General features: G+C 41.6%; 1 protein-coding gene across 1 annotated transcript in view; it reads left to right on the top strand.

The window, feature by feature from the left end:
- Positions 1–4,031: 4,031 nt before the first annotated feature.
- LOC126412536 (nose resistant to fluoxetine protein 6-like) overlaps positions 4,032–12,361 on the top strand; it is a 331,497-nt gene continuing 323,167 nt past the window's right edge. The window contains exon 1 of the mRNA XM_050082181.1: positions 4,032–4,370. The gene's annotated coding sequence lies outside the window, so the exon portion shown is untranslated. The remainder of the gene's footprint in view (positions 4,371–12,361) is intronic.

Raw genomic sequence — 12,361 nt, 5'->3', positions numbered from 1 at the left:
ATAAACAAAAAGTAATTACAGTACTGAGGCCAGAAGCATCATATTTTCGTGTCGTATTACTGTATTGAATACGCATTTAACACCAGAAAAACGTTTGAAGTTGCATTCCTTATGCTGTGTTGTTCACTAAAACAGTGTAACATTTACTACATAAAATGAATATCGCGTGCACAAGACAGAAATAACGAACAAGAAGCAATTATAAACACTCGTCTGCTAATGTTTTGGGGGATCCAAGATGGCGGCAGGCCCCGCCCACTGGCTTCAAAACAACTTACAGCGTAAGTCTGTAGCGCCATCTCCCCTTATTCTACCTCCATGGTCGCATTAGGGGTATCACGTGAGGACGCAGGATGTCTGTGTCCGTGATGTATCGCCGTGCCGCAACCAGAGTTCCGTCAGTCACTATCAGCCGTGGCCTGAAGTCACACCAGATCGCTACCCACACCATGAAGCCAAGAGCAACACCATTATGCTTCTCCAAACCACTGGAAGAATTTCTATTTAACAATGAAATTCAACAACAGCCGTGCAGTTGAGATGTTATTTTACTTTATTTTTGCTACCAGTTTCGGCAATCCACTATGCCATCTTCAGACATCATACGCATCTCTCAAATATAAAAGATATTGGCATACTGGGTCGTATGTTCCTGGAAGTCGTGAATTCTAAATCGTACCCCACGTGCTTCCTTCGAAGACCTGACTGCGAGGAGTGGCAACCGTTAGTGAGTTGTTTCAGTCGTTTCCTGTACAACTTCCTTAACACTGAGTTTTGTTTTTTCCGGTTTAACATGAATTCACGTGTGCTATGGTATTAACAAAAGCAGATTATCCGACACATTCATACAATTTCAACAAACGTTATCACCATCATTTATCCAAAATTAAATTATCTACAACTTCTGTTGAAAACTGGAATTTAAAAAACAAATTGGGCCAAGTAGTTAATAAATTAAAAATTTTACGAAATTACTTCTTTGCTTCTCTGGATGTTCTGGAAAACTACTGCAGATACACGTCTGGGACGTTTTGTTAGATTCACCAGATCAATGACAACAAAATAAGTGGAAATCGTGTTTTATTTTAAACTCGTACAGCTTTGCGATGACTTCATGTTAGCGAAGTTGCTAAACTTCAGGCAAAATCTTTTATTATCTGTAAGTCCCTAACTAAACATTTGCGGACATATGTTTACATGAACTTTTCTCTTTAGTTTTACTTGTAGAATAACGTATTAAAATATTTGCGTATCTTCGTGAATCACCCTGTATACGCACGAACAAATTACCCTCTGTAAGAACATGCTGTATGGTAAAATAGGTTACTTTAATACTGGATGTGACCGAAGAAGGAGAGGTTACTTTAACTCATAACGATGTTTAAAAGTTATCAAAAAGCTTATGCGCCTAGTACATGTATAGAGCAAACGGAATTTGCAATTAGACACACTTTTGCAGTACCTCCAAGTGAAATATGCGTCATGAAGAGATTTATTAACTTCTGATAGTATAGGTACACAGAAGTATGCGAACGTTGCTAGAAATTTTGTTCTTAACTTCAGTCCACTTCCAGTGAAAATAACTTAAGGACTGAGTGACAGAAATGATCATTTCAATGCCCTCAAAAATATTCATATTTTAACGTTTGTCGACGAGGTGTAAAATGGCACATTATTAACCTTTTGTTTCTGGGCAGATGCATGAGAAATGCAGATTTATTTAGACTCTGAAGCTCGACAGTGTTCACTTAATTTGATTTCAAAGGTTTTGCCAGTTTATACAGGGTGTTTCAAAAATGACCGGTATATTTGAAACGGCAATAAAAACTAAACGAGCAGCGATAGAAATACACCGTTTGTTGCAATATGCTTGGGACAACAGTACATTTGCAGGCAGACAAACTTTCGAAATTACAGTAGTTACAATTTTCAACAACAGATGGCGCTGCGGTCTGGGAAACTCTATAGTACGATATTTTCCACATATCCACCATGCGTAGCAATAATATGGCGTAGTCTCTGAATGAAATTACCCGAAACCTTTGACAACGTGTCTGGCGGAATGGCTTCACATGCAGATGAGATGTACTGCTTTTGCTGTTCAATTGTTTCTGGATTCTGGCGGTACACCTGGTCTTTCAAGTGTCCCCACAGAAAGAAGTCACAGGGGTTCATGTCTGGCGAATAGGGAGGCCAATCCACGCCGCCTCCTGTATGTTTCGGATAGCCCAAAGCAATCACACGATCATCGAAATATTCATTCAGGAAATTAAAGACGTCGGCCGTGCGATGTGGCCGGGCACCATCTTGCATAAACCACGAGGTGTTCGCAGTGTCGTCTAAGGCAGTTTGTACCGCCACAAATTCACGAAGAATGTCCAGATAGCGTGATGCAGTAATCGTTTCGGATCTGAAAAATGGGCCAATGATTCCTTTGGAAGAAATGGCGGCCCAGACCAGTACTTTTTGAGGATGCAGGGACGATGGGACTGCAACATGGGGCTTTTCGGTTCCCCATATGCGCCAGTTCTGTTTATTGACGAAGCCGTCCAGGTAAAAATAAGCTTCGTCAGTAAACCAAATGCTGTCCACACGCATATCGCCGTCATCAATCCTGTGCACTATATCGTTAGCGAATGTCTCTCGTGCAGCAATGGTAGCGGCGCTGAGGGGTTGCCGCGTTTGAATTTTGTATGGATAGAGGTGTAAACTCTGGCGCATGAGATGATACGTGGACGTTGGCGTCATTTGGACCGCAGCTGCAACACGGCGAACGGAAACCCGAGGCCGCTGTTGGATCACCTGCTGCACTAGCTGCGCGTTGCCCTCTGTGGTTGCCGTACGCGGTCGCCCTACCTTTCCAGCACGTTCATCCGTCACGTTCCCAGTCCGTTGAAATTTTTCAAACAGATCCTTTATTGTATCGCTTTTCGGTCCTTTGGTTACATTAAACCTCCGTTGAAAACTTCGTCTTGTTGCAACAACACTGTGTTCTAGGCGGTGGAATTCCAACACCAGAAAAATCCTCTGTTCTAAGGAATAAACCATGTTGTCTACAGCACACTTGCACGTTGTGAACAGCACACGCTTACAGCAGAAAGACGACGTACAGAATGGCGCACCCACAGACTGCGTTGTCTTCTATATCTTTCACATCACTTGCAGCGCCATCTGTTGTTGAAAATTGTAACTACTGTAATTTCGAAAGTTTGTCCGCCTGAAAATGTACTGTTGTCCCAAGCATATTGCAACAAACGGTGTATTTCTATCGCTGCTCGTTTAGTTTTTATTGCCGTTTCAAATATACCGGTCATTTTTGAAACACCCTGTATATTATAGTACGAAGGATAACTTCTACGTTTCAATTTGCAAATCCTGAACCTTCGCAAGGAGTCCATCTAGAGAAGAAAGGAGGCTAACTGCTCTTCACTGCAACCTGTATGATGCTCAAATGGTTCAAATGGCTCTGAGCACTATGGGACTTTTAACATCTGAGGTCATCAGTCCCCTAGAACTTAGAACTACTTAAACATAACTAACCTAATGACATCACAAACATCCACGCCCGAGGCAGGATTCGAACCTGCGACCTTAGCGATCGCACGGTTCCAGACTGTACCGCCTAGAACCGCTCAGCCACTCCGGCCGGCTGTATGATGTTCATAAAATACATATTGTGCGTGCTAATACGACGGCAAACTAAGTGAGAGACATTTCGTAAGATCGCTGCAAATATCACGTTGTGGAAGTGCTGTAATTGTGGTTTTAGTTGATTTTTATTACTTCGTTGAGCATGGTTGTCGAATCTGAACGAATGACACAGCTGTAGTTCTTAGGCCGCCGCACCACAGTATCCATACTAGCTTCTACGTGCAACAATGGCTCGATTGAAGCAATACAGCGACCTTACTGTTTGGCTCAGACGACAGGACGAAAATACAACACGACCTTACAGTTGGCGACCGTGATAGAACGAAAATACTACGAAAGCTTACAGTTGGCGGCCGTCGGCCGGACTTCGAAATCAGCAATGCGACAGTTGCCACTTGCGTCCGCTGGCGGTAACAGCGCGGTAAATCTTCTGATACGGCTGACGCAACCACATAAAGAAACGGCTAATCTGTAGCGGAACGCTGCACCGCCTCGTTACCAGTGATGCTACATAGTTGTTCCTTTGATCTAGAGTTTAGATACATTAAATAGTGACTGTGTGGAAAGAGAAATACTTTTCTTGGCTTTGTAGAGAAACAGTGAAAATATTTGGTGATTAGTGACCAGCGCCGAAATTCTTGACGATTCCATAGGTGAAGTAACCGTTGATAATCGTTGACGAAGTGGAAGGATCCAATTGTCTAGTGGAAACAAATAAGGTAAGAAGAAATAGTGATTTCTTTCAAAAAACTTCGTTCACAATCAACTGAGATATCACGAATAAGACCAGACAGGAACTTTCAGAAAATATCGCTCTCTTCAATAGTTATAAGCTGATTGTGAAACGTAACAGTTTGATTAACTACAAAACTAATACCTAGCAATTAAGATTTAATGAAGTGTTTAAAAGAATAGAAGTGTAGTCGTAAGGGTCGCTCCACGTATGACTCTGACCCAAAAGTAACTTCTTCTGCCCTTCATTAAAAATTATAATTCTCTAAACGTAGTCGAAATCCGTTTGCCAACATAAATCGTACATTGCTTCCGTTTATCTGATAACAGCAATACTAGGAAGATAATGACAGATGTGAATAATTCATGGCTACATTCAGCAGATAGCGGCGACATATATTTCTTTTGAAGTTTGGTATAATACCTCACAGAGCTTTGCGGGAACAAACATAATCGTCGGGCTACAAAATGAGAAACAGTTGCAAAATAACGACTGCCTGAAAAAAAAAATCTGTGTAGCTGTAGCAAATAATTCCATTAGTATACTGTTTTCCGATCTAGTAGTGGTTACATAAAACAACCTGAACATTAAATATGCCCGTGTCGTTCGCAGCACTCTGCCGTTTATAAATGAGAAGACATTATCATGAAACAACATATCATCTAATATAAACTCGTGCTCCTCGATGACCGGTGTCACTCTCCTTAAAATACTTCTGGATGCATTGCTGCACCTTCTAATAAAATGCTTAAAATACTAAAAAACTAAAATAAACCGAAGTTTCGGACGAGTAGGAACAATGTTCCTCAGGGCAAAGAGGAAGGCCGCTGTAGCTCGGACGAAACTTCGGTTTATTCCAGTTTTTCAGTATAAGATGAAGCGGCGGTATACCCAGAATGGTTTTAATAAGAACATTACCTAAAGTATCTGAATTGTTATTTCACATTTAGTTACGGTTGTCTCGAAGTAATTAATGGTTTTGCTTCATTACATGATAAATATATTTAATATTCACTGTTACTGTGTAATGAGATTTGTGAAATATTCATTTATCATAAAGATTGTCAAAAACAAAAACGTGCATAGTTTATAGTCAAAACGCAGCGTTAAATATTCACTGAATCTTGGAGGCGATTACTATTTTGCATGCCCTACTTAAGGAAACTGACTGATTAGAAATGTAGACTGTTCATAGCAATTTAACCTATCGTGTTTTCTTTCAGAAATAATTTCGTTAACTCATATGTTCTTCGATAGTTCTCCCACATTACTGTGGATATTTTCTATACATTATGACAATAGTTTTATTGCTGAATAATTGGTAGAATGTATGCGCTTTGCTTTAGATAACACCAGTTATCACAAACGCAAGTTGTGATGAATATAAACAACAAGCTGGATAAAGTCAGATTAAACCTTTCTTTCTTTACTAACAGTTAATTTTGATGAAAATGGCTATTTTTGCATAAAAATTTGAATTGATGGAACGATAGCGAAGCATAAGGGCCCAAACACATGAAACCCAAAAAACTCTGGGTGTCGTTTCTCATAAGGCAAAAAACAAAAGTAAAAATCGAAGCAATAGAAGAACAAGCAGAGTTATAGGTAGCGAGCAGAAAAATTCTGAAACCAAGAATTAGCTATAGAGGTGAAAGGTGGCCTCCAGAAACAATGTTTTGAAGAAACTCGTAAACAGCAAACTGGGAGCGAAACCTACTATCCTGAGAACCACCGCCCAAGCACTATGCTTCTCTAGAGCTAAATACGACGCACGCCTGTCCGATGTGGACCAGTTCAACCCACCCGAAGAGGGTCGACATAAGCCTTAATAAAACATTTCGAATCATAACAGGATGTATGAAATCCACGCCCTACCAAAACCTAACAGAGCTGCTGGTCTTGCGAGTCCCGGCTCCCATCCACTCTTTGGTACTAAGTGAGAGGTTGGACGATTGAGATTCCGTAAAAGTTTGTTAGACACGGTCAATAAAGAACCGCCACCTGATTGTCCACCAACACAGGTAGTGCCTGGTGAGTCCACAACAAACTTGAAATACATGGAGGACGCTGAACAGCTTGAGAATAAGGGTGGGGCCCAATGAAAACAAATATAATCAGATGGGGGCATGGTAACGTGGATGATGGCAAGTGCGATTGCGGTGATGTGCAAAACATGGAACACCTCCTGGACTGTCCAAAATGTCCCTACAGATGCAACATCGACGATTTGTGGCTGGACAAGAAAGAAGCTCTGGGCGTGGCGCAGCACTGGACTGAAGGACTGTGACTGGTTTCCGAACACCCAAAAGTAAAGTAAAAGTCATGGTGCAAAGCTGTACAATCGTTCTGCGTCACCAAATAACAAAAATGGATAGGAAGCGAATATGGTACACTGTCTCGAAAAATTTGTGGTGTGTTGTTATTTACTCGTACATACACGGCAGTTTAAAGGCTTGAGGGGTATTGACCCGGTAACGTTTTTGTTTTCTTTTAATATTTAAAAGCGCTCTTCCCTCATATTATAATACGCGTAACGCAACTGAATTCACATAATTTGAATGACAGTGTTAATGTGCATGGGTGAGCATCTTTGCAGAAAAATACCTAAATTAATTTGAATTAGAAGCGTATTTTCTTTTAACGATGTACTGCTGGATAAGGTAGAAGTCATTGACAACAATAACAGTGACAAAAAAAATTGGAATGCAAGGAAAGATACACCAAATCAGGAAGGATAGTAACTGTCGTGGTCCTCAATCCGCGGACAGGTTTACAGCAGCTCTTTACACTAGTCTAACCTGTACAAGTCTCTCCATTTCTCAGTCACTACTGCAGCCTTCAACCGTTTGAAACTGCATAATCTATCCGTACCTAAGTCTTCAGCTATAATCTCTTCCTCTTCTCCCCCCCCCCCCCCCGCCCCCTTCCATCCATTCCAATTTCATTGATCTGATACCCTTAGGATGTATGCTGTCAACAAATATCTTTAGTCAAGTTGTACCATAAATTTATTAATTTATTTTCTCCCCAATTCGGCACCGAACATCTTCGTTAGTTAATCGATCTACCCATCTAACCTTCAGCGTTCTTCTGTAGTTCAAATGGTTCAAATGGCTCTGAGCACTATGGGACTGGGACTCAACTGCTGAGGTCATCAGTCCCCTAGAACTTAGAACTACTTAAACCTAACTAACCTAAGGACATCACACACATCCATGCCCGAGGCAGGATTCGAACCTGCGACCGCAGCGGTCGCACCGTTCCAGACAGTAGCGCCTAGAACCGCTCGGCCAATCCGTCCGGTTCTTCTGTAGTGCCACATTACAGATGCTGCTGTTGTCTCCTTGTTTGAAGTGCTTATCATTCACATTTTCACTTCCGTACAAGACCACACTCCAGAAACATACCTTCAGAAAAGACTACCTATCACGTCACGTAAATTTTTAACGGGTGTTAACAAATTACTCTTTTCCACAAACGCTTTTCTAGCTGTTATTAATATTGTGACAAAATATATAGTACAGGGTTGGTTAGAGGAGACAAGGAAGAAATTCCATAACACCAAAGCTATTCTAAGCAACACTAGAGGAAATCTTTACATCCTTAAACTGGAAAATAGAGGAAGAAAAAAGTGTGCATGGAACATGCTTAATCCGCCTTCGTTTCATTGGCGACTTGTCCTGTTTCACTCTCTAGAGCAGAAAAACATCAGAGTGAAATGAATGAATCGAATGGAGTAAGTTTATAAGTACCACTGAAAATTGATTAAATTAAGAGTAAAATAATGTTTAAAAGGCATTCAAACAAATGGACATTCAGCGAGGAATGGAAGATAATTGTTACGAACTGATCGGTAAAACAGGAATACAAACCAGTGGAAGATAATAGCCTGATGGGTGCAAATATGACTGTACAGAAAGTGAAATGGAATTGGGCAGAACAAGTAACCAGATGAATGTGTGATAAGATGGGCCTAGGAATTTCTGTGCTGGATTATAAGAGATAAGAAAAGTCCGCGAAAATGATCTTATGGAAAGTGGCTAGATAATATTAAAAAAACAGCAGTAGCAATATGGAACCACACAACAGAAATTTGGAAATTTGTGGTAAGGTCTTATGGGACCATATTGCTGAGGTCATCGGTCCCTAGGCTTACGCACTACTTAATCTAACTTAAACTAACTTACGCTAAAGGACAACATACACAACCATGCCCGAGGGAGGACTCGAACATCTGACGGGGAGAGCCGCGCAGACCGTGACAAGACGCCCTAGACGGCGCGAACAGATTACCGTAATGCGTATAGAAGTATAAACGATGCCTTTATCCATCAGTAGATGTTTAACTGTAAATGATCATGAGAATGATGATTATGGGGATTAAGGATGGCGATGATAAACATAGTCCCAAAAAAAAATTCAAAATTTTGAGTTAACATGTCCTATAGCTCATATGAAGGTCACTTAATCATTCCTTGAAAATATCTGCGATGCCTATCGTATCCGTCATTCACTGCCGCAGCTGCTCTTACTGCAGACGGAAGCTGTGGTGTCCAAACGGAATGAAGTGTAGTGTTCGAAAATTCATTTTCCGTCACGATTCCAAGCAAATGCCTCCAATATTCGGAGGGAATTCTGTCACCTCTACGTTCACCTCGTAACACCTGGCAGATTCTTTGATCTAGCGGTTTTGTAAGCCGGCTTATTAAAAAAACCTTAATGTTGTATATTTCTGCCTTTCCCGCGGTCGTCTAATTATCTCTTCAACCAATATCACTGCCCTGGCATCCAGACTGTTTGCCGCTATCATGAACTTTCCCAGGTCGTCAGTTAGCCGATTATGCATGAATGCCAGTTCTAACATGGAGAACCAAAGTTCCGGTTTATCGGCCATGCGTTGTCCCAGGGAATCTTCCATTCGTATCTGTGTTCCGGCCGCGGATTTTGTCCTGGTAATATCACCGTCCCGCTTCGCTGAATCCATTCCGTGGTGTCGATCGTCGTTCCATAATTCCCGAACCTGACCGCGCAGCGTACCCTGCCGGTGTACTGATCGTGCTGTAGAGCTTCTGCCGTTTGGCGTATGTTGTAGTGTACAGACGTGGACAAAACGAGCGACACCCCTCGCCTTTTCGTTATGCTGATTCGCACTGCTTTAAAGTCTGCTAGACAGCATAACAGGCAAGGCGACGAAGTGCTACCAACATACTATGCCAGTTCGTTGAGCTGACGTGCTGAGATAGCTAGCACTGGAGAAACTCGCGCTTCGAAGACGCCACAGCATCGTCTGCCACTTCGTGGGAAACGAAATACCTCAAGTATAAGCCAATGTGTTGTATTGGCATATCTATGATTATGACTTGGATCTAAAGTGTGGTTATGGATAGTACGTATGCTCAGATTGCGAATCTAACATCATGAATAAAGACAAGGAGAAATGAATTAGGCGTCCTTCCTCTTCTGTATCATCAAATATATTTTAATTATTCTTTCTTAAATGAACTGCGCAGAAAATCATTGCCCAGAAGTGAATAACGTTTTAGTGACACCAGATGATATTAACAGCTTGCTGGTGCGGGTTAGCCGTGGGCTCAACGGCGTCATATCGCAGACCGCGCGGCTCCTTGCGCCGTCAGTTCGAATCTTTCCCCGGGCATGGATGTGTGTTAGATTAGGTAGGCTGAAGTAGTTCTAGATGTAGGGGACTGATGACCTAAGCAGTTTGGTGACATAGTTCTTAGAGCCATTTTTTGACCTTTCGCATACATTTTCTTTACATAAACGGCCGTATCTTTAGATTGCGTTGACATAGCTCACTTTTTTACACCACAAAGGGACCGTATACTGCAGGAAGTGCGATACATTTCCGTTTATTATGTCCACCCGTACTCGAGGTAAACGGGTTTTAAGGGTTGGGTAGACAGATAGACGGTCAAGAAAGTGAGACTAGTAGGGTTCCATTTTTACCGATTTACGTGACGAAATCCTAACAACTAAAATAGCTACCACAGTTACTGAAGATGAGGGCCGCATAATAATTCCCCCTGCTCTTTATTCGAAATGTTCCAGCTGCAGTCGATACATCAGCATATTAATCGTAGCTACGCTTTCGATCCAAATCACGTTTCCAGGAATGCAAATAAAATCCATTTGCCTATACACGTGGTAATTCAGATCCCGCTATTAATGCCACCGCGTTTTAGATGTGCGAGCATTCCCATTGCTAGCTACCTTAAGGAACACTTCGGCTAATGAACGTTTTCTGGCTGGGGCACGTCTAATGGAGAATTCGAAACACTGTAGAATACGTTTGGCAGCTACGTCGCCGTTTATTTCCAGGGGGGGGGGGGGGGGGGGTGTTGCAGAATAATCCTACTAAATTTACTCGCTAATAACAGTTTTTTGTTATTTCGATAAACATCCCGAATGATTGTCACATAAGCGGTAACATAAAGGTAGACAACTCATGTTTTTGAGTCCAGAAAGCTCTATGCAACAGACTCTGAAGATCATTGCGAAATTGCCGGCTTATTCATGTGGAGTAATAACAGAGGGCTGTTTGCCTGGGTTGTCTGTTAGCGTAGTGAAAGGTGTTTGCTACTGCAAGGGAGGTCTATTTTGTTTTCGGTTCTAATGGAGGCTGATAGACTATCAGTAAAGGAATTTTAAGAAATTCTCGCGCCACCAATACGTTTTATTGCTACCTTTATTCTGTATCGGCGCCCTGTGGATGTCGATATGAAACTTTTGTAACTTTTTCCGCTTATGTCAATGACTGAATTGACTTAAGTGTGGCACTGAATGATTTTTAACTGAATTTCGTTATGAACCTTCACGCATTGCTAAATTTGCACACTTTCATGGTAGGTCAGCAACGGTAATCCAGTATGACTGGTCTGAACGTTGACACAGACCATGTCGCAGCCGAATGCGAATAATATTTGGCTAATTCGTAACAATCTGGGATACTTTGTCTTACTAAAACAATTCTGTTATCTCGATAAGCTGAAATTCATTTTTATTAGTACAGTTCATACTAATTAGCGTTTCTACATTCATTTATATCTTATATTTAGGTGTTGTGGTTAACACACTAATCAGCATTAATATAGTCTTACACATGATTGAAAACATTCTGACACATTTAGGATAATTTTTCAATTTCACGCCTGTGCATAGTATGTTGCTAGCACTTGGTCGCCTTGCCTGTTATGCTGTGTAGCAGACTTTAAAGCTGTGCGGATCAGCATAACGAAAAGGCGAGGGGTCTCGCTCGTTTTGCCCACGACTGTACCTTCGTTGTTCTTGTCCTCTGCCTCTTGCCGTACGTGTTCTTTTGACTTTGGGGTCACCACTTTGTAGACACTATGTAACTCCAATCTATTAATGATAGACTCGTTCGTATTCGTAATGTTCAATTTTATTGTGAAGCAATGAGCCGACATTAACATAGAACATCTAAGACAAAAACAAACACAAAGCAAAGAGTAAATGATTACGTGCACACTAGAGTCTTTGCCGCTGCCCCTGTACTGTGCTCACGCAACTGTTCGTCTGCGTGCTCCCACACTTTGTACACTACGAGTACATACTAATAAAATATTCGCACTACGTTATACTTCAGTTCTAATTCGCGATCCTTTTAAAATTATTACTACGAGCTCTAATGTCGAATGCCTTCAATATTGCTACCACAATATATTAAATACTGGCTGACAACCCAGTGTTGCCGAGGCATTCATTTAACTAATTTTCTATTATAAACGAAGCCTTATACGTCCTGCTGCAGTAGTTCGGTGTGAGACGATCTCAGACAGCTTCTGAACGCTGGGCGCGACAGCTTCCCGTGACTACAACGCAATTTTGTAGATGTCTCTATGGCAACGCCTCTTCATAGCTCTGTAGGACGTTATTTTTTTCAGGTACAGCCGTTTGCGCTTCGCGGTTGAAAGCTATCAAACGCGCTGCCAGGTGCCA

This window comes from Schistocerca serialis, chromosome 7, assembly GCF_023864345.2.
Source record: "Schistocerca serialis cubense isolate TAMUIC-IGC-003099 chromosome 7, iqSchSeri2.2, whole genome shotgun sequence".
NCBI classification, from domain to species: domain Eukaryota; kingdom Metazoa; phylum Arthropoda; class Insecta; order Orthoptera; family Acrididae; genus Schistocerca; species Schistocerca serialis.
The sequence above is the reverse complement of the archived record's forward strand: the minus strand, read 5'-3'. Positions and strand labels throughout refer to the sequence as shown.